Source organism: Salmo trutta, chromosome 5 (assembly GCF_901001165.1).
Source record: "Salmo trutta chromosome 5, fSalTru1.1, whole genome shotgun sequence".
In the NCBI taxonomy this organism is placed as follows: Eukaryota; Metazoa; Chordata; class Actinopteri; order Salmoniformes; family Salmonidae; genus Salmo; species Salmo trutta.
The window spans coordinates 54,285,858-54,313,846 of NC_042961.1; the positions used below are offsets into that span (position 1 = coordinate 54,285,858).

Here is a 27,989-nt window from a genome sequence, read left to right on the forward strand (position 1 = left end):
TTAGATAGGTATTTTGGAATAGTTTTATATTCTATGTTATGTACATTTCAGAAAATAATAAAAAATCGACACTTAACAAAACATTATTCACAGGAGAAAAGATACACACATATATATGAATAAATATTCACGACTACAGTATATAACAAAATAGTGTTATTGAACTAAAATGTCCAAATCAATAAAATGTTGAACATGGCTGTAAAGTCCTCCTTGGGTGGTTCAGCAGGTTTAAGGCAGAAGGTTGAAGAAGTTCCAGCAGACCAATGTCATCAACAGGCCTGGAAAAACAAACAAACAAACCAGAAAACCATGGTTACTTTTCAACAGGCCTTTTCAACACTGACACCTACTGGTTGAGTCAAGTCATCAGCAAGAGGCTCAACAGCATTTAATCCTACAGGCCACAGTGCAATGATCACACTGCACAATGACCACAGTCCACAATGACCACACTGCACAATGACCATAGTCCACAATGATCACACAGCACAATGATCACAGTCCACAATGACCACAGTCCACAATGATCACCCTGCACAATGACCACAGTGTACAATGATCACACAGTCCACAATGACCACACAGCACAATGACCACAGTGTACAATGACCACAGTCCACAATGACCACAGTCCACAATGACCACAGTGTACAATGACCACAGTCCACAATGACCACAGTCCACAATGACCACAGTCCACAATGACCACACTGCACAATGACCACACAGCACAATGACCACAGTGTAAAATGACCACAGTCCACAATGACAAGACAGCACAATGACCACAGTCCACAATGACCACAATCCACAATGACCACAGTCCACAATGACCACAATCCACAATGACCACAATCCACAATGACCACAGTGTACAATGACCACAGTCCACAATGATCACAGTGTATATTGACCACAGTCCACAATGACCACAGTCCACAATGACCACAGTGTACAATGACCACAGTCCACAATGACCACAGTGTACAATGACCACAGTCCACAATGACCACAGTGTACAATGACCACAGTCCACAATGACCAGACAGCACAATGACCACAGTCCACAATGACCCCATAGGACAATGACCACAGTCCAAAATGACCACACTGCACAATGACCACAGTGCACAATGACCACAGTCCACAATGACCACAGTGTACAATGACCACACAGCACAATGCCCACTGTGTACAATGACCACAGTCCACAATGACCACAATCCAAAATGACCACAGTCCACAATGACCACAGTGTACAATGACCACAGTCCACCATGACCACAGTCCACAATGACCACAGTCCACAATGACCACAGTGTACAACGACCACAGTCCACAATGACCACAGTGTACAATGACCACAGTCCACAATGACCACAGTGTACAAAGACCACAGTCCACAATGACCACAGTCCACAATGACCACAGTCCACAATGACCACACAGCACAATGACCACAGTGTACAAAGACCACAGTCCACAATGACCACAGTCCACAATGACCACACAGCACAATGACCACAGTGTACAAAGACCACAGTCCACAATGACCACAGTCCACAATGACCACAGTCCACAATGACCAGACAGCACAATGACCACAGTCCTCAATGACCACAGTCCACAATGTCCACAGTCCACAATGACAACACAGCACAATGCCCACTGTGTACAATGACCACAGTGTACAATGACCACAATCCAAAATGACCACTGTCCACGATGACCACAGTCCACAATGACCACAGTGTACAATGACCATAGTCCACAATGAAAACAGTGTACAATAACCACAGTGTACAATGACCATAGTCCACAATGACCACAGTGTACATTAACCACAGTGTACAATGATCACAGTCCACAATGACCACAGTGTACAATGACCATAGTCCACAATGACCACAGTGTACAATGACCACAGTCCACAATGACCACAGTCCACAATGACAACAAAGCACAATGCCCACTGTGTACAATGACCACAGTCCACAATGACCACAATCCAAATTGACCACTGTCCACGATGACCACAGTCCACAATGACCACAGTGTACAATGACCATAGTCCACAATGACCACAGTGTACAATAACCACAGTCCACAATGACCACAGTGTACAAAGACCAAAGTCCACAATGACCACAGTCCACAATGACCACAGTCCACAATGACCACAGTCCACAATGACCACACAGCACAATGACCACAGTGTACAAAGACCACAGTCCACAATGACCACAGTCCACAATGACCACACAGCACAATGACCACAGTTCACAATGACCACAGTCCACAATGACCACACTGCACAATGACCACAGTCCTCAATGACCACAGTCCATAATGACCACAGTCCACAATGACCACAGTCCACAATGACCACAGTCCACAATGACCACAGTCCACAATGACCACACAGTCCACAATGTACAATGACCACAGTCCACAATGACCACACTGCACAATGACCACAGTGTACAATGACCAGACTGTACAATGACCACAGTCCACCATGACCACAGTCCACCATGACCACAGAGCACAATGACCACACAGCACAATGACCACACAGCACAATGACCTCTGTCCACAATGACCACAGTGTGCAATGACCACAGTCCACCATGACCACAGTCCACAATGACCACACAGCACAATGACCTCTGTCCACAATGACCACAGTCCACAATGACCACAGTCCACAATGACAACAGTCCACAATGACCACAGTGTACAATGACCATAGTCCACAATGACCAGTGTACAATGACCACAGTCCACAATGACCACAGTCCACAATGAGCACAGTCCACAATGACCACAGTCCACAATGACCACAGTCCACAATGACCACACTGTACAATGACCACACAGCACAATGACCACAGTCCACAATGACCACAGTGTACAATGACCATAGTCCACAATAACCACAGTCCACAATGACCACAGTCCACAATGACCACAGTGTACAATGACCATAGTCCACAATGACCACAGTGTACAATAACCACAGTCCACAATGACCACAGTGTACAATGACCACAGTCCACAATGACCACAGTGTACAAAGACCACAGTCCACAATGACCACAGTCCACAATGACCACAGTCCACAATGACCACACAGCACAATGACCACAGTGTACAAAGACCACAGTCCACAATGACCACAGTCCACAATGACCACAGTCCACAATGACCACAGTTCACAATGACCACAGTCCACAATGACCACACTGCACAATGACCACACTGCACAATGACCACAGTCCTCAATGACCACAGTCCACAATGCCCACTGTGTACAATGACCACAGTCCACAATGACCACAATCCAAAATGACCACTGTCCACGATGACCACTGTCCACAATGACCAAAGCCCACAATGACCACAGTGTACAATGACCACAGTGTACAATGACCACAGTCCACAATGACCACAATCAACAATGACCACAATCAACAATGACCACAGTCCACAATGACCACACTGTACAATGATCACAGTGTACAATGACCACAGTCCACAATGACCACAGTCCACAATGACCACAGTCCACAATGACCACAGTCCACAATGACCACAGTCCACAATGACCACAGTCTACAATGACCACAGTCCACAATGACCATAGTCCACAATGACCACAGTCCACAATGACCACAGTGTACTATGACCACAGTCCACAATGACCACAGTGTACAATGACCACAGTGTACTATGACCACAGTCCACAATGACCACAGTGTACATTAACCACAGTGTACAATGATCACAGTCCACAATGACAACAGTCCACAAAGACCACACTGTACAATGACCACAGTCCACAATAACCACAGTCCACAATGACCACAATCCACAATGACCACAGTCCACAATGACCACAGTCGACAATGACCACAGTCCACAATGACCACACAGGACAATGACCACAGTCCACAATGACCACAGTCCACAATGACCACCGTCCACAATGACCACCGTCCACAATGACCACACAGCACAATGAGCACAGTGTACAATGACCACAGTCCACAATGACCACAGTCCACAATGACCACAGTCCACAATGACCACACAGTCCACAATGCCCACAGTGTACAATGACCACAGTCCACAATGACCACACTGCACAATGACCACAGTGTACAATGACCAGACTGTACAATGACCACAGTCCACCATGACCACAGTCCACCATGACCACAGTCCACCATGACCACAGTCCACAATGACCACACAGCACAATGACCTCTGTCCACAATGACCACAGTGTACAATGACCACAGTCCACCATGACCACAGTCCACAATGACCACACAGCACAATGACCTCTGTCCACAATGACCACAGTCCACAATGACCACAATCCACAATCCACAATGACCACAGTGTACAATGACCATAGTGTACAATAACCACAGTCCACAATGACCACAGTCCACAATGACCACAGTCCACAATGAGCACAGTCCACAATGACCACAGTCCACAATGACCACAGTCCACAATGACCACACTGTACAATGACCACACTGTACAATGACCACACAGCACAATGACCACAGTCCACAATGACCACAGTGTACAATGACCATAGTCCACAATAACCACAGTCCACAATGACCACAGTCCACAATGACCACAGTCCACAATGACCACACAGCACAATGACCACACTGTACAATGACCACACTGCACAATGACCACAGACCACAATGATCACACAGCACAATGACCACAGTGTACAATGACCACAGTCCACAATGACAACAGTCCACAATGACCACAATCCAAAATGACCACAGTCCACAATGACCAGACTGTACAATGACCACAGTCCACCATGACAATAGTCCACAATGACCACAGTGTACATTAACCACAGTGTACAATGACCACAGTCCACAATGACCACACTGCACAATGACCACAGTGTACAATGACCAGACTGTACAATGACCACAGTCCACCATGACCACAGTCCACCATGACCACAGTCCACAATGACCACACAGCACAATGACCACACAGCACAATGACCTCTGTCCACAATGACCACAGTGTACAATGACCACAGTCCACCATGACCACAGTCCACAATGACCACACAGCACAATGACCTCTGTCCACAATGACCACAGTCCACAATGACCACAGTCCACAATGACCACAGTGTACAATGACCATAGTCCACAATGACCACAGTGTACAATAACCACAGTCCACAATGACCACAGTCCACAATGAGCACAGTCCACAATGACCACAGTCCACAATGACCACAGTCCACAATGACCACACTGTACAATGACCACACTGTACAATGACCACACTGTACAATGACCACACTGTACAATGACCACACAGCACAATGACCACAGTCCACAATGACCACAGTGTACAATGACCATAGTCCACAATAACCACAGTCCACAATGACCACAGTCCACAATGACCACAGTCCACAATGACCACACAGCACAATGACCACACTGTACAATGACCACACTGCACAATGACCACAGACCACAATGATCACACAGCACAATGACCACAGTGTACAATGACCACAGTCCACAATGACCACAGTCCACAATGACCACAATCCAAAATGACCACAGTCCACAATTACCAGACTGTACAATGACCACAGTCCACCATGACCACAGTCCACCATGACCACAGTGTACAATAACCACAGTGTACAATGACAATAGTCCACAATGACCACAGTGTACAATGATCACAGTCCACAATGACCACAGTCCACAATGACCACACTGTACAATGACCACAGTGTACAATGACCACAGCGTACAATGACCACAGTCCACAATGACCACAATCAACAATGACCACAGTCCACAATGACCACACTGTACAATGATCACAGTGTACAATGACAACAGTCCACAATGACCACAGTCCACAATGACCACAGTCCACAATGACCACAGTGTACTATGACCACAGTCCACAATGACCACAGTGTACAATGACCACAGTGTACAATGACCACAGTGTTCAATGACCACAGTCCACAATGACCACAGTCCACAATGACCACAGTCCACAATGACCACAGTGAACAATGACCACAGTCCACAATGACCACAGTGTACAATGACCACAGTCCACACTGACCACAGTCCACAATGACCAAAGTGTACAATGACCATAGTCCACAATGACCACAGTCCACAATGACCACAGTCTACAATGACCACAGTGTACAATGACCACAGTCCACAATGACCACAGTCCACAATGACCACAGTCCACAATGACCACAGTCCACAATGTCCACTTTGTACAATGACCACAGTGTACAATGACCACAGTCCACAACGACCACAGTCCACAAAGACCACAGTCCACAATGACCACAGTCCACAATGACCACAGTCCACAATGACCACAATCCACAATGACCACAGTCCACAATGACCACAGTCCACAATGACCACACTGCACAATGACCACAGTGCACAATGACCACAGTCCACAATGACCACAGTCCACAATGACCACACAGCACAATGAGCACAGTGTACAATGACCACAGTCCATAATGACCACAGTCCACAATGACCACAGTCCACAATGACAACAGTCCACAATGACCACAGTCCACAATGACCACACAGTCCACAATGACCACAGTGTACAATGACCACAGTCCACAATGACCACACTGCACAATGACCACAGTGTACAATGACCAGACTGTACAATGACCACAGTCCACCATGACCACAGTCCACCATGACCACAGTCCACAATGACCACACAGCACAATGACCACACAGCACAATGACCACAGTTCACAATGACCACAGTCCACAATGACCACACTGCACAATGACCACAGTCCTCAATGACCACAGTCCACAATGACCACAGTCCACAATGACAACACAGCACAATGCCCACTGTGTACAATGACCACAGTCCACAATGACCACAATCCAAAATGACCACTGTCCACAATGACCAAAGTCCACAATGACCACAGTGTACAATGACCACAGTGTACAATGACCACAGTGTACAATGACCACAGTCCACAATGACCACAATCAACAATGACCACAGTCCACAATGACCACAGTCCACAATGATCACAGTGTACAATGACCACAGTCCACAATGACCACAGTCCACAATGACCACAGTCCACAATGACAACACAGCACAATGCCCACTGTGTACAATGATCACAGTCCACAATGACCACAGTCCACAATGACCACAGTCCACAATGAACACAGTGTACAATGACCACAGTCCACAATAACCACAGTCCACAATGAGCACATTCCACAATGACCACAGTCCACAATGACCACACTGTACAATGACCACACTGTACAATGACCACACTGTACAATGACCACACTGTACAATGACCACACTGTACAATGACCACAGTGTACAATAACCACAGTCCACAATGACCACAGTCCACAATGACCACAGTCCACAATGACCACACTGCACAATGACCACACTGCACAATGACCACACTGCACAATGACCACACAGCACAATGACCACACAGCACAATGACCACAGTCCACAATGACCACAGTCCACAATGACCACAGTCCACAATGACCACAGTCCACAATGACCACACAGCACAATGACCACACAGCACAATGACCACACAGCACAATGACCACACAGCACAATGACCTCTGTCCACAATGACCACAGTGTACAATGACCACAGTCCACCATGACCACAGTCCACCATGACCACAGTCCACAATGACCACACAGCACAATGACCTCTGTCCACAATGACCACAGTCCACAATGACCACAGTCCACAATGACAACACAGCACAATGCCCACGGTGTACAATGACCACAGTCCACAATGACCACAGTCCACAATGACCACAGTGTACAATGACCACAGTCCACAATGACCACAGTGCACAATGACCATAGTCCACAATGACCACACTGTACAATGACCACAGTGTACAATGACCACAGTCCACAATGACCACAGTCCACAATGACCACAGTGTACAATGACCACAGTGCACAATGACCATAGTCCACAATGACCACACTGTACAATGACCACAGTCCACAATGACCACAGTCCACAATGACCACAGTGTACAATGACCATAGTCCACAATGACCACAATCCACAATGACCACAGTCCACAATGACCACAGTGTTCAATGACCACAGTGTACAATGACCACAGTCCACAATGACCACTGTCCACGATGACCACAGTTTTCACTGACCACAGTGTACAATGACCACAGTCCACAAAGCCCACAGTGTACAATGACCAAAGACCACAATGACCACAGTGTACAATGACCACAGTCCACAAAGCCCACAGTCCACAATGACCACAGTCCACAATGAGCACAGTCCACAATGACCACAGTCCACAATGACCACACTGTACAATGACCACACTGTACAATGACCACACAGCACAATGACCACAGTGTACAATGACCATAGCCCACAATAACCACAGTCCACAATGACCACAGTCCACAATGACCACAGTCCACAATGACCACAGTCCACAATGACCACAGTCCACAATGACCACACAGCACAATGACCACACTGCACAATGACCACAGACCACAATGATCACACAGTGTACAATGACCACAGTGTACAATGACCACAGTCCACAATGACCACAGTCCACAATGACCACAGTGTACAATGACCACAGTGCACAATGACCATAGTCCACAATGACCACACTGTACAATGACCACAGTCCACAATGACCACAGTCCACAATGACCACAGTGTACAATGACCATAGTCCACAATGACCACAATCCACAATGACCACAGTCCACAATGACCACAGTGTTCAATGACCACAGTGTACAATGACCACAGTCCACAATGACCACTGTCCACGATGACCACAGTTTTCACTGACCACAGTGTACAATGACCACAGTCCACAAAGCCCACAGTGTACAATGACCAAAGACCACAATGACCACAGTGTACAATGACCACAGTCCACAAAGCCCACAGTCCACAATGACCACAGTCCACAATGAGCACAGTCCACAATGACCACAGTCCACAATGACCACACTGTACAATGACCACACTGTACAATGACCACACAGCACAATGACCACAGTGTACAATGACCATAGCCCACAATAACCACAGTCCACAATGACCACAGTCCACAATGACCACAGTCCACAATGACCACAGTCCACAATGACCACAGTCCACAATGACCACACAGCACAATGACCACACTGCACAATGACCACAGACCACAATGATCACACAGTGTACAATGACCACAGTGTACAATGACCACAGTCCACAATGACCACAGTCCACAATGACCACAATCCAAAATGACCACAGTCCACAATGACCAGACTGTACAATGACCACAGTCCACCATGACCACAGTCCACCATGACCACAGTGTGCAATAACCACAGTGTACAATGACCATAGTCCACAATGACCACAGTGTACATTAACCACAGTGTACAATGATCACAGTCCACAATGACCAGTGTACAATGACCATAGTCCACAATGACCACAGTGTACAATGACCACAGTCCACAATGACCACAGTCCACAATGACCACAGTCCACAATGACCACACTGTACAATGACCACAGTCCACCATGACCACAGTCCACCATGACCACAGTCCACAATGACCACACAGCACAATGACCACACAGCACAATGACCACAGTTCACAATGACCACAGTCCACAATGACCACACTGCACAATGACCACAGTCCTCAATGACCACAGTCCACAATGACCACAGTCCACAATGACAACACAGCACAATGCCCACTGTGTACAATGACCACAGTCCACAATGACCACAATCCAAAATGACCACTGTCCACAATGACCAAAGTCCACAATGACCACAGTGTACAATGACCACAGTGTACAATGACCACAGTGTACAATGACCACAGTCCACAATGACCACAATCAACAATGACCACAGTCCACAATGACCACAGTCCACAATGATCACAGTGTACAATGACCACAGTCCACAATGACCACAGTCCACAATGACCACAGTCCACAATGACAACACAGCACAATGCCCACTGTGTACAATGATCACAGTCCACAATGACCACAGTCCACAATGACCACAGTCCACAATGAACACAGTGTACAATGACCACAGTCCACAATAACCACAGTCCACAATGAGCACATTCCACAATGACCACAGTCCACAATGACCACACTGTACAATGACCACACTGTACAATGACCACACTGTACAATGACCACACTGTACAATGACCACACTGTACAATGACCACAGTGTACAATAACCACAGTCCACAATGACCACAGTCCACAATGACCACAGTCCACAATGACCACACTGCACAATGACCACACTGCACAATGACCACACTGCACAATGACCACACAGCACAATGACCACACAGCACAATGACCACAGTCCACAATGACCACAGTCCACAATGACCACAGTCCACAATGACCACAGTCCACAATGACCACACAGCACAATGACCACACAGCACAATGACCACACAGCACAATGACCACACAGCACAATGACCTCTGTCCACAATGACCACAGTGTACAATGACCACAGTCCACCATGACCACAGTCCACCATGACCACAGTCCACAATGACCACACAGCACAATGACCTCTGTCCACAATGACCACAGTCCACAATGACCACAGTCCACAATGACAACACAGCACAATGCCCACGGTGTACAATGACCACAGTCCACAATGACCACAGTCCACAATGACCACAGTGTACAATGACCACAGTCCACAATGACCACAGTGCACAATGACCATAGTCCACAATGACCACACTGTACAATGACCACAGTGTACAATGACCACAGTCCACAATGACCACAGTCCACAATGACCACAGTGTACAATGACCACAGTGCACAATGACCATAGTCCACAATGACCACACTGTACAATGACCACAGTCCACAATGACCACAGTCCACAATGACCACAGTGTACAATGACCATAGTCCACAATGACCACAATCCACAATGACCACAGTCCACAATGACCACAGTGTTCAATGACCACAGTGTACAATGACCACAGTCCACAATGACCACTGTCCACGATGACCACAGTTTTCACTGACCACAGTGTACAATGACCACAGTCCACAAAGCCCACAGTGTACAATGACCAAAGACCACAATGACCACAGTGTACAATGACCACAGTCCACAAAGCCCACAGTCCACAATGACCACAGTCCACAATGAGCACAGTCCACAATGACCACAGTCCACAATGACCACACTGTACAATGACCACACTGTACAATGACCACACAGCACAATGACCACAGTGTACAATGACCATAGCCCACAATAACCACAGTCCACAATGACCACAGTCCACAATGACCACAGTCCACAATGACCACAGTCCACAATGACCACAGTCCACAATGACCACACAGCACAATGACCACACTGCACAATGACCACAGACCACAATGATCACACAGTGTACAATGACCACAGTGTACAATGACCACAGTCCACAATGACCACAGTCCACAATGACCACAGTGTACAATGACCACAGTGCACAATGACCATAGTCCACAATGACCACACTGTACAATGACCACAGTCCACAATGACCACAGTCCACAATGACCACAGTGTACAATGACCATAGTCCACAATGACCACAATCCACAATGACCACAGTCCACAATGACCACAGTGTTCAATGACCACAGTGTACAATGACCACAGTCCACAATGACCACTGTCCACGATGACCACAGTTTTCACTGACCACAGTGTACAATGACCACAGTCCACAAAGCCCACAGTGTACAATGACCAAAGACCACAATGACCACAGTGTACAATGACCACAGTCCACAAAGCCCACAGTCCACAATGACCACAGTCCACAATGAGCACAGTCCACAATGACCACAGTCCACAATGACCACACTGTACAATGACCACACTGTACAATGACCACACAGCACAATGACCACAGTGTACAATGACCATAGCCCACAATAACCACAGTCCACAATGACCACAGTCCACAATGACCACAGTCCACAATGACCACAGTCCACAATGACCACACAGCACAATGACCACACTGCACAATGACCACAGACCACAATGATCACACAGTGTACAATGACCACAGTGTACAATGACCACAGTCCACAATGACCACAGTCCACAATGACCACAATCCAAAATGACCACAGTCCACAATGACCAGACTGTACAATGACCACAGTCCACCATGACCACAGTCCACCATGACCACAGTGTGCAATAACCACAGTGTACAATGACCATAGTCCACAATGACCACAGTGTACATTAACCACAGTGTACAATGATCACAGTCCACAATGACCAGTGTACAATGACCATAGTCCACAATGACCACAGTGTACAATGACCACAGTCCACAATGACCACAGTCCACAATGACCACAGTCCACAATGACAACACAGCACAATGCCCACTGTGTACAATGACCACAGTCCACAATGACCACAATTCAAAATGACCACTGTCCACGATGACCACAGTCCACAATGACCACAGTGTACAATGACCACAGTGTACAATGACCATAGTCCACAATGACCACAGTGTACATTAACCACAGTGTACAATGATCACAGTCCACAATGACCACAGTGTACAATGACCATAGTCCACAATGACCACAGTGTACAATAACCACAGTGTACAATTACCATAGTCCACAATGACCACAGTGTACATTAACCACAGTGTACAATGATCACAGTCCACAATGACCACAGTCCACAATGACCACATTGTACAATGACCACAGTCCACAATGACCACAGTCCACAATGACCACAGTCCACAATGACCACAGTCCACAATGACCACAGTGTACAATGACCACTGACCACAGTCCACAATGACCACAGTCCACAATGACCACAGTCCACAATGACCACAGTGTACTATGACCACAGTCCACAATGACCACAGTGTACAATGACCACAGTGTACTATGACCACAGTCCACAATGACCACAGTCCACAAAGACCACACTGTACAATGACCACAGTCCACAATGACCACAGTCCACAATGACCACAATCCACAATGACCACAATCCACAATGACAACAGTCCACAATGACCACAGTCCACAATGACCACAGTCGACAATGACCACAGTCCACAATGACCACACAGGACAATGACCACAGTCCACAATGACCACACTGCACAATGACCACAGTGCACAATGACCACAGTCCACAATGACCACAGTCCACAATGACCACCGTCCACAATGACCACAGTCCACAATGACCACACAGCACAATGAGCACAGTGTACAATGACCACAGTCCACAATGACCACAGTCCACAATGACCACAGTCCACAATGACCACAGTCCACAATGACCACACAGTCCACAATGCCCTGAGTGTACAATGACCACAGTCCACAATGACCACACTGTACAATGACCACAGTGTACAATGACCAGACTGTACAATGACCACAGTCCACCATGACCACAGTCCACCATGACCACACAGCACAATGACCACACAGCACAATGACCACACAGCACAATGACCTCTGTCCACAATGACCACAGTCCACAATGACCACAGTCCACAATGACAACACAGCACAATGCCCACGGTGTACAATGACCACAGTCCACAATGACCACAGTCCACAATGACCACAGTGTACAATGACCACAGTGTACAATGATCACAGTCCACAATGACCACAGTCCACAATGACCACAGTGTACAATGACCACAGTGCACAATGACCATAGTCCACAATGACCACACTGTACAATGACCACAGTCCACAATGAACACAGTCCACAATGACCACAGTGTACAATGACCACAGTCCACAATGAACACAGTCCACAATGACCACAGTGCACAATGACCATAGTCCACAATGACCACACTGTACAATGACCACAATCCACAATGAAAACAGTCCACAATGACCACAGTCCACAATGACCACAGTGTTCAATGACCACACTGTACAATGACCATAGTCCACAATGACCACAATCCACAATGACCACAGTCCACAATGACCACAGTGTTCAATGACCACAGTGTACAATGACCACAGTCCACAATGACCACAATCCACAATGACCACAGTCCACAATGACCACAGTGTTCACTGACCACAGTGTACAATGACCACAGTCCACAAAGCCCACAGTGTACAATGACCAAAGACCACAATGACCACAGTGTACAATGACCACAGTCCACAAAGCCCACAGTCCACAATGACCACAGTCCACAATGAGCACAGTCCACAATGACCACAGTCCACAATGACCACAGTCCACAATGACCACACTGTACAATGACCACACTGTACAATGACCACACAGCACAATTACCACAGTCCACAATGACCACAGTCCACAATGACCACAGTCCACAATGACCACACAGCACAATGACCACACTGCACAATGACCACAGACCACAATGATCACACAGTGTACAATGACCACAGTGTACAATGACCACAGTCCACAATGACCACAGTCCACAATGACCACAATCCAAAATGACCACAGTCCACAATGACCAGACTGTACAATGACCACAGTCCACCATGACCACAGTCCACCATGACCACAGTGTGCAATAACCACAGTGTACAATGACCATAGTCCACAATGACCACAGTGTACATTAACCACAGTGTACAATGATCACAGTCCACAATGACCAGTGTACAATGACCATAGTCCACAATGACCACAGTGTACAATGACCACAGTCCACAATGACCACAGTCCACAATGACCACAGTCCACAATGACAACACAGCACAATGCCCACTGTGTACAATGACCACAGTCCACAATGACCACAATTCAAAATGACCACTGTCCACGATGACCACAGTCCACAATGACCACAGTGTACAATGACCACAGTGTACAATGACCATAGTCCACAATGACCACAGTGTACATTAACCACAGTGTACAATGATCACAGTCCACAATGACCACAGTGTACAATGACCATAGTCCACAATGACCACAGTGTACAATAACCACAGTGTACAATTACCATAGTCCACAATGACCACAGTGTACATTAACCACAGTGTACAATGATCACAGTCCACAATGACCACAGTCCACAATGACCACATTGTACAATGACCACAGTCCACAATGACCACAGTCCACAATGACCACAGTCCACAATGACCACAGTCCACAATGACCACAGTGTACAATGACCACAGTCCACACTGACCACAGTCCACAATGACCACAGTCCACAATGACCACAGTCCACAATGACCACAGTGTACTATGACCACAGTCCACAATGACCACAGTGTACAATGACCACAGTGTACTATGACCACAGTCCACAATGACCACAGTCCACAAAGACCACACTGTACAATGACCACAGTCCACAATGACCACAGTCCACAATGACCACAATCCACAATGACCACAATCCACAATGACCACAGTCCACAATGACCACAGTCCACAATGACCACAGTCGACAATGACCACAGTCCACAATGACCACACAGGACAATGACCACAGTCCACAATGACCACACTGCACAATGACCACAGTGCACAATGACCACAGTCCACAATGACCACAGTCCACAATGACCACCGTCCACAATGACCACAGTCCACAATGACCACACAGCACAATGAGCACAGTGTACAATGACCACAGTCCACAATGACCACAGTCCACAATGACCACAGTCCACAATGACCACAGTCCACAATGACCACACAGTCCACAATGCCCTGAGTGTACAATGACCACAGTCCACAATGACCACACTGTACAATGACCACAGTGTACAATGACCAGACTGTACAATGACCACAGTCCACAATGACCACAGTCCACAATGACAACACAGCACAATGCCCACGGTGTACAATGACCACAGTCCACAATGACCACAGTCCACAATGACCACAGTGTACAATGACCACAGTCCACAATGACCACAGTGCACAATTACCATAGTCCACAATGACCACACTGTACAATGACCACAGTGTACAATGATCACAGTCCACAATGACCACAGTCCACAATGACCACAGTGTACAATGACCACAGTGCACAATGACCATAGTCCACAATGACCACACTGTACAATGACCACAGTCCACAATGACCACAGTCCACAATGACCACAGTGTACAATGACCATAGTCCACAATGACCACAATCCACAATGAAAACAGTCCACAATGACCACAGTCCACAATGACCACAGTGTTCAATGACCACACTGTACAATGACCATAGTCCACAATGACCACAATCCACAATGACCACAGTCCACAATGACCACAGTGTTCAATGACCACAGTGTACAATGACCACAGTCCACAATGACCACAATCCACAATGACCACAGTCCACAATGACCACAGTGTTCACTGACCACAGTGTACAATGACCACAGTCCACAAAGCCCACAGTGTACAATGACCAAAGACCACAATGACCACAGTGTACAATGACCACAGTCCACAAAGCCCACAGTCCACAATGACCACAGTCCACAATGAGCACAGTCCACAATGACCACAGTCCACAATGACCACAGTCCACAATGACCACACTGTACAATGACCACACTGTACAATGACCACACAGCACAATTACCACAGTCCACAATGACCACAGTGTACAATGACCATAGTCCACAATAACCACAGTCCACAATGACCACAGTCCACAATGACCACAGTCCACAATGACCACAGTCCACAATGACCACACAGCACAATGACCACACTGTACAATGACCACACTGCACAATGACCACAGACCAAGATGATCACACAGCACAATGACCACAGTGTACAATGACGACAGTCCACAATGACCACAGTCCACAATGACCACAATCCAAAATGACCACAGTCCACAATGACCAGACTGTACAATGACCACAGTCCACCATGACCACAGTGTGCAATAACCACAGTGTGCAATAACCACAGTGTACAATGACCATAGTCCACAATGACCACAGTGTACATTAACCACAGTGTACAATGATCACAGTCCACAATGACCAGTGTACAATGACCATAGTCCACAATGACCACAGTGTACAATGACCACAGTCCACAATGACCACAGTCCACAATGACCACAGTCCACAATGACCACAGTGTACTATGACCACAGTCCACAATGACCACAGTGTACAATGACCACAGTGTACTATGACCACAGTCCACAATGACCACAGTGTACATTAACCACAGTGTACAATGATCACAGTCCACAATGACCACAGTCCAAAAAGACCACACTGTACAATGACCACAGTCCACAATGACCACAGTCCACAATGACCACAATCCACAATGACCACAGTCCACAATGACCACAGTCGACAATGACCACAGTCCACAATGACCACACAGGACAATGACCACAGTCCACAATGACCACACTGCACAATGACCACAGTGCACAATGACCACAGTGCACAATGACCACAGTCCACAATGACCACAGTCCACAATGACCACACAGCACAATGAGCACAGTGTACAATGACCACAGTCCACAATGACCACAGTCCACAATGACCACAGTCCACAATGACCACAGTCCACAATGACCACACAGTCCACAATGCCCACAGTGTACAATGACCACAGTCCACAATGACCACACTGCACAATGACCACAGTGTACAATGACCAGACTGTACAATGACCACAGTCCACCATGACCACAGTCCACAATGACCACACAGCACAATGACCTCTGTCCACAATGACCACAGTGTACAATGACCACAGTCCACCATGACCACAGTCCACAATGACCACACAGCACAATGACCACACAGCACAATGACCTCTGTCCACAATGACCACAGTCCATAATGACCACAGTCCACAATGACCACAGTGTACAATGACCATAGTCCACAATGACCACAGTGTACAATAACCACAGTCCACAATGACCACAGTCCACAATGAGCACAGTCCACAATGACCACACTGTACAATGACCACACAGCACAATGACCACAGTCCACAATGACCATAGTCCACAATGACCACAGTGTACAATGACCATAGTCCACAATAACCACAGTCCACAATGACCACAGTCCACAATGACCACAGTCCACAATGACCACAGGCCACAATGACCACAGTGCACAATGACCACACAGCACAATGACCACACTGTACAATGACCACACTGCACAATGACCACAGACCACAATGATCACACAGCACAATGACCACAGTGTACAATGACCACAGTCCACAATGACCACAGTCCACAATGACCACAATCCAAAATGACCACAGTCCACAATGACCAGACTGTACAATGACCACAGTCCACCATGACCACAGTCCACCATGACCACAGTGTACAATAACCACAGTGTACAATAACCACAGTGTACAATGACCATAGTCCACAATGACCACAGTGTACATTAACCACAGTGTACAATGATCACAGTCCACAATGACCACAGTGTACAATGACCATAGTCCACAATGACCACAGTGTACAATAACCACAGTGTACAATGACCATAGTCCACAATGACCACAGTGTACATTAACCACAGTGTACAATGTTCACAGTCCACAATGACCACAGTGTACAATGACCACAGTCTACAATGACCACACTGTACAATGACCACAGTGTACAATGTTCACAGTCCACAATGACCAAAGTCCACAATGAACACAGTGTTTAATTACCACAGTCCACAATGACCAAAGTCCACAATGAATACAGTGTACAATGACCACAGTGTAAAATGACCACAGTCCACAATGACCACAATCAACAATGACCACAGGCCACAATCACCACACTGTACAATGATCACAGTGTACAATGACAACAGTCCACAATGACCACAGTCCACAATGACCACAGTGTACAATGACCACAGTCCACAATGACCACAGTGTACAATGACCACAGTGCACAATGACCATAGTCCACAATGACCACACTGTACAATGACCACACTGTACAATGACCATAGTCCACAATGACCACAATCCACAATGACCACAGTCCACAATGACCACAGTGTTCAATGACCACAGTGTACAATGACCACAGTCCACAATGACCACTGTCCACAATGACCACAGTTTTCACTGACCACAGTGTACAATGACCACAGTGTACAATGACCACAGTCCACAATGACCACAGTCCACAATGACCACAGTCCACAATGACCACAGTGTACAATGACCACAGTGCACAATGACCATAGTCCACAATGACCACACTGTACAATGACCACAGTCCACAATGACCACAGTCCACAATGACCACAGTGTACAATGACCATAGTCCACAATGAAAACAGTCCACAATGACCACAGTCCACAATGACCACAGTGTTCAATGACCACACTGTACAATGACCATAGTCCATAATGACCACAATCCACAATGACCACAGTCCACAATGACCACAGTGTTCAATGACCACAGTGTACAATGACCACAGTCCACAATGACCACTGTCCACAATGACCACAGTTTTCACTGACCACAGTGTACAATGACCACAGTCCACAAAGCCCACAGTGTACAATGACCAAAGACCACAATGACCACAGTGTACAATGACCACAGTCCACAAAGCCCACAGTCCACAATGACCACAGTCCACAATGAGCACAGTCCACAATGACCACAGTCCACAATGACCACAGTCCACAATGACCACAGTCCACAATGACCACACTGTACAATGACCACACTGTACAATGACCACACTGTACAATGACCACACAGCACAATTACCACAGTCCACAATGACCACAGTGTACAATGACCATAGTCCACAATGACCACAGTCCACAATGACCACAGTCCACAATGACCACAGTCCACAATGACCACACTGTACAATGACCACACTGCACAATGACCACAGACCAAGATGATCACACAGCACAATGACCACAGTGTACAATGACGACAGTCCACAATGACCACAGTCCACAATGACCACAATCCAAAATGACCACAGTCCACAATGACCAGACTGTACAATGACCACAGTCCACAATGACCACAGTGTGCAATAACCACAGTGTGCAATAACCACAGTGTACAATGACCATAGTCCACAATGACCACAGTGTACATTAACCACAGTGTACAATGATCACAGTCCACAATGACCAGTGTACAATGACCATAGTCCACAATGACCACAGTGTATAATGACCACAGTCCACAATGACCACAGTCCACAATGACCACAGTCCACAATGACCACAGTCCACAATGACCACAGTCCACAATGACCACAGTCCACAATGACCACAGTGTACAATGACCACAGTGTACTATGACCACAGTGTACTATGACCACAGTCCACAATGACCACAGTGTACATTAACCACAGTGTACAATGATCACAGTCCACAATGACCACAGTCCAAAAAGACCACACTGTACAATGACCACAGTCCACAATGACCACAGTCCACAATGACCACAATCCACAATGACCACAGTCCACAATGACCACAGTCGACAATGACCACAGTCCACAATGACCACACAGGACAATGACCACAGTCCACAATGACCACACTGCACAATGACCACACTGCACAATGACCACAGTGCACAATGACCACAGTGCACAATGACCACAGTCCACAATGACCACAGTCCACAATGACCACACAGCACAATGAGCACAGTGTACAATGACCACAGTCCACAATGACCACAGTCCACAATGACCACAGTCCACAATGACCACACAGTCCACAATGCCCACAGTGTACAATGACCACAGTCCACAATGACCACACTGCACAATGACCACAGTGTACAATGACCAGACTGTACAATGACCACAGTCCACCATGACCACAGTCCACCATGACCACAGTCCACCATGACCACACAGCACAATGACCACACAGCACAATGACCTCTGTCCACAATGACCACAGTGTACAATGACCACAGTCCACCATGACCACAGTCCACAATGACCACACAGCACAATGACCTCTGTCCACAATGACCACAGTCCATAATGACCACAGTCCACAATGACCACAGTGTACAATGACCATAGTCCACAATGACCACAATGTACAATAACCACAGTCCACAATGACCACAGTCCACAATGAGCACAGTCCACAATGACCACAGTCCACAATGACCACACTGTACAATGACCACACAGCACAATGACCACAGTCCACAATGACCATAGTCCACAATGACCACAGTGTACAATGACCATAGTCCACAATAACCACAGTCCACAATGACCACAGTCCACAATGACCACAGTCCACAATGACCACAGGCCACAATGACCACAGTGCACAATGACCACACAGCACAATGACCACACTGTACAATGACCACACTGCACAATGACCACAGAGCACAATGATCACACAGCACAATGACCACAGTGTACAATGACCACAGTCCACAATGACCACAGTCCACAATGACCACAATCCAAAATGACCACAGTCCACAATGACCAGACTGTACAATGACCACAGTCCACCATGACCACAGTCCACCATGACCACAGTGTACAATAACCACAGTGTACAATGACCATAGTCCACAATGACCACAGTGTACATTAACCACAGTGTACAATGATCACAGTCCACAATGACCACAGTGTACAATGACCATAGTCCACAATGACCACAGTGTACAATAACCACAGTGTACAATGACCATAGTCCACAATGACCACAGTGTACATTAACCACAGTGTACAATGTTCACAGTCCACAATGACCACAGTGTACAATGACCACAGTCTACAATGACCACACTGTACAATGACCACAGTGTACAATGTTCACAGTCCACAATGACCAAAGTCCACAATGAACACAGTGTTTAATTACCACAGTCCACAATGACCAAAGTCCACAATGAATACAGTGTACAATGACCACAGTGTAAAATGACCACAGTCCACAATGACCACAATCAACAATGACCACAGGCCACAATCACCACACTGTACAATGATCACAGTGTACAATGACAACAGTCCACAATGACCACAGTCCACAATGACCACAGTGTACAATGACCACAGTCCACAATGACCACAGTGTACAATGACCACAGTGCACAATGACCATAGTCCACAATGACCACACTGTACAATGACCACAGTCCACAATGACCACAGTCCACAATGACCACAGTGTACAATGACCATAGTCCACAATGACCACAATCCACAATGAAAACAGTCCACAATGACCACAGTCCACAATGACCACAGTGTTCAATGACCACACTGTACAATGACCATAGTCCACAATGACCACAATCCACAATGACCACAGTCCACAATGACCACAGTGTTCAATGACCACAGTGTACAATGACCACAGTCCACAATGACCACTGTCCACAATGACCACAGTTTTCACTGACCACAGTGTACAATGACCATAGTCCACAATGAGCACAGTCCACAATGACCACTGTCCACAATGACCACAGTTTTCACTGACCACAGTGTACAATGACCACAGTCCACAATGAGCACAGTCCACAATGACCACAGTCCACAATGACCACAGTCCACAATGACCACACTGTACAATGACCACACTGTACAATGACCACACAGCACAATTACCACAGTCCACAATGACCACAGTGTACAATGACCATAGTCCACAATAACCACAGTCCACAATGACCACAGTCCACAATGACCACAGTCCACAATGACCACAGTCCACAATGACCACACAGCACAATGACCACACTGTACAATGACCACACTGCACAATGACCACAGACCAAGATGATCACACAGCACAATGACCACAGTGTACAATGACGACAGTCCACAATGACCACAGTCCACAATGACCACAATCCAAAATGACCACAGTCCACAATGACCAGACTGTACAATGACCACAGTCCACCATGACCACAGTGTGCAATAACCACAGTGTGCAATAACCACAGTGTACAATGACCATAGTCCACAATGACCACAGTGTACATTAACCACAGTGTACAATGATCACAGTCCACAATGACCAGTGTACAATGACCATAGTCCACAATGACCACAGTGTACAATGACCACAGTCCACAATGACCACAGTCCACAATGACCACAGTCCACAATGACCACAGTGTACTATGACCACAGTCCACAATGACCACAGTGTACAATGACCACAGTGTACTATGACCACAGTCCACAATGACCACAGTGTACATTAACCACAGTGTACAATGATCACAGTCCACAATGACCACAGTCCAAAAAGACCACACTGTACAATGACCACAGTCCACAATGACCACAGTCCACAATGACCACAATCCACAATGACCACAGTCCACAATGACCACAGTCGACAATGACCACACAGGACAATGACCACAGTCCACAATGACCACACTGCACAATGACCACAGTGCACAATGACCACAGTGCACAATGACCACAGTCCACAATGACCACAGTCCACAATGAGCACAGTGTACAATGACCACAGTCCACAATGACCACAGTCCACAATGACCACAGTCCACAATGACCACAGTCCACAATGACCACAGTCCACAATGACCACACAGTCCACAATGCCCACAGTGTACAATGACCACAGTCCACAATGACCACACTGCACAATGACCACAGTGTACAATGACCAGACTGTACAATGACCACAGTCCACCATGACCACAGTCCACCATGACCACAGTCCACCATGACCACACAGCACAATGACCACACAGCACAATGACCTCTGTCCACAATGACCACAGTGTACAATGACCACAGTCCACCATGACCACAGTCCACAATGACCACACAGCACAATGACCTCTGTCCACAATGACCACAGTCCATAATGACCACAGTCCACAATGACCACAGTGTACAATGACCATAGTCCACAATGACCACAGTGTTCAATAACCACAGTCCAGAATGACCACAGTCCACAATGAGCACAGTCCACAATGACCACAGTCCACAATGACCACACTGTACAATGACCACACAGCACAATGACCACAGTGTACAATGACCATAGTCCACAATAACCACAGTCCACAATGACCACAGTCCACAATGACCACAGTCCACAATGACCACAGTCCACAATGACCACAGGCCACAATGACCACAGTGCACAATGACCACACAGCACAATGACCACACTGTACAATGACCACACTGCACAATGACCACAGACCACAATGATCACACAGCACAATGACCACAGTGTACAATGACCACAGTCCACAATGACCACAGTCCACAATGACCAGACTGTACAATGACCACAGTCCACCATGACCACAGTGTACAATAACCACAGTGTACAATGACCATAGTCCACAATGACCACAGTGTACATTAACCACAGTGTACAATGATCACAGTCCACAATGACCACAGTGTACAATGACCATAGTCCACAATGACCACAGTGTACAATAACCACAGTGTACAATGACCATAGTCCACAATGACCACAGTGTACATTAACCACAGTGTACAATGTTCACAGTCCACAATGACCACAGTGTACAATGACCACAGTCTACAATGACCACACTGTACAATGACCACAGTGTACAATGTTCACAGTCCACAATGACCAAAGTCCACAATGAACACAGTGTTTAATTACCACAATCAACAATGACCACAGGCCACAATCACCACACTGTACAATGATCACAGTGTACAATGACAACAGTCCACAATGACCACAGTCCACAATGACCACAGTGTACAATGACCACAGTCCACAATGACCACAGTGTACTATGACCACAGTCCACAATGACCACAGTGTACAATGACCACAGTGTTCAATGACCACAGTCCACAATGACCACAGTGTACAATGACCACAGTCCACAATGACCACAGTCCACAATGACCACAGTGAACAATGACCACAGTCCACAATGACCACAGTCCACAATGACCACAGTGTACAATGACCACAGTCCACACTGACCACAGTCCACAATGACCACAGTCCACAATGACCACAGTGTACTATGACCACAGTCCACAATGACCACAGTGTACAATGACCACAGTGTACAATGACCACAGTCCACAACGACCACAGTCCACAAAGACCACACTGTACAATGACCACAGTCCACAATGACCACAGTGTACAATGACCACAATCCACAATGACCACAGTCCACAATGACCACAGTCCACAATGACCACAGTCCACAATGACTACAGTCCACAATGACCACAGTCCACAATGACCACACTGCACAATGACCACAGTGCACAATGACCACAGTCCACAATGACCACAGTCCACAATGACCACACATCACAATGAGCACAGTGTACAATGACCACAGTCCACAATGACCACAGTCCACAATGACCACAGTCCACAATGACCACACAGTCCACAATGCCCACAGTCCACAATGACCACAGTCCACAATGACCACACTGCACAATGACCACAGTGTACAATGACCAGACTGTACAATGACCACAGTCCACCATGACCACAGTCCACCATGACCACAGTCCACCATGACCACAGTCCACAATGACCACACAGCACAATGACCCCACAGCACAATTACCACAGTGTACAATGATCACAGTCCACAATGACCACAGTCCACAATGACCACAGTCCACAATGACCACAGTGTACAATAACCACAGTCCACAATGACCACAGTCCACAATGACCACAGTCCACAATGACCACACTGTACAATGACCACACAGCACAATGACCACAGTCCACAATGACCACAGTGTACAATGACCATAGTCCACAATAACCACATTCCACAATGACCACAGTCCACAATGACCACACAGCACAATGACCACACTGTACAATGACCACACTGCACAATGACCACAGACCACAATGATCACACAGCACAATGACCACAGTGTACAATGACCACAGTCCACAATGACCACAGTCCACAATGACCACAATCCAAAATGACCACAGTCCACAATGACCAGACTGTACAATGACCACAGTCCACCATGACCACAGTCCACCATGACCACAGTCCACCATGACCACACAGCACAATGACCACACAGCACAATGACCACACAGCACAATGACCTCTGTCCACAATGACCACAGTCCACAATGACCACAGTCCACAATGACAACACAGCACAATGCCCACTGTGTACAATGACCACAGTCCACAATGACCACAGTCCACAATGACCACAGTGTACAATTACCACAGTCCACAATGACCACAGTGCACAATGACCATAGTCCACAATGACCACACTGTACAATGACCACAGTGTACAATGACCACAGTCCACAATGACCAGAGTCCACAATGACCACAGTGTACAATGACCACAGTGCACAATGACCACAGTGCACAATGACCACACTGTACAATGACCACGGTCCACAATGACCACAGTCCACAATGACCACACTGTACAATGACCATAGTCCACAATGACCACAATCCACAATGAAAACAGTCCACAATGACCACAGTCCACAATGACCACAGTGTTCAATGACCACACTGTACAATGACCATAGTCCACAATGACCACAATCCACAATGACCACAGTCCACAATGACCACAGTGTTCAATGACCACAGTGTACAATGACCACAGTGTACAATGACCACAGTCCACAATGACCACTGTCCACAATGACCACAGTTTTCACTGACCACAGTGTACAATGACCACAGTCCACAAAGCCCACAGTGTACAATGACCAAAGACCACAATGACCACAGTCCACAATGACCACAGTCCACAATGACCACAGTCCACAATGACCACAGTGTTCAATTACCACAGTCCACAATGACCACAGTGTTCAATGACCACAGTGAACAATGACCACAGTCCACAATGACCACAGTCCACAATGACCACAGTGTTCAATGACCACAGTCCACAATGACCACAGTGTTCAATGTCCACAGCTTACAATGACCACTGTCCACAATGTTCACAGTGTACAATGTTCACCGTGTACAATGACCACAGTCCACAATGACGACAGTGTACAATGACCACAGTGTACAATGACCACAGTACACAATGACCACAGTGTACAATGACCACAGTGTACAATGACCACAGTGTACAATGACCACAGTGCACAATCACCGCTGTTTACAATGACCACAGTGTACAATGACCACAGTGTACAATGACCACAGTGTACAATGACCACAGTGTACAATTACCATAGTGCACAATCACCACTGTTTACAATGACCACTGTCCACAGTGTTCACAGTGTACAATGTTCACAGTGTACAATGACCACAGTCCACAATGACGACAGTGTACAATGACCACAGTGTACAATGACCACAGTGCACAATGACCACAGTGTACAATGACCACAGTGTACAATGACCACAGTGTACAATGACCACAGTGCACAATCACCGCTGTTTACAATGACCACAGTGTACAATGACCACAGTGTACAATGACCACAGTGTACAATGACCACAGTGTACAATGACCACAGTGTACAATTACCATAGTGCACAATCACCACTGTTTACAATGACCACAGTATATGATAAATGACCAAATGTCGTCTTCACTCACCGTTTAAAAGCGGTTTTCCACAGCTTGAGGAAACCTGACTGGAGAGGCCTGTCAAACGTGTGATGGAGGGAGAGCCAAGATCACCTGCAGAGAAAAACAACACATTTTGCAAAGTTACAGAACAAATTATCAGGGATAATGAAACTAAA

The 27,989-nt window shown here is 46.8% G+C and overlaps 1 long non-coding RNA gene across 1 annotated transcript; it reads right to left on the bottom strand.

Annotated features, from left to right (window-relative positions):
* On the bottom strand, positions 1 to 27,924 carry LOC115194533 (uncharacterized). The gene is made up of 2 exons (XR_003878387.1): positions 27,841 to 27,924; positions 1 to 281 (listed from the first exon to the last, which is right to left on the bottom strand). It is a non-coding gene; the product is annotated as an uncharacterized LOC115194533 (long non-coding RNA).
* Between the last annotated feature and the right edge of the window lie 65 nt (positions 27,925 to 27,989).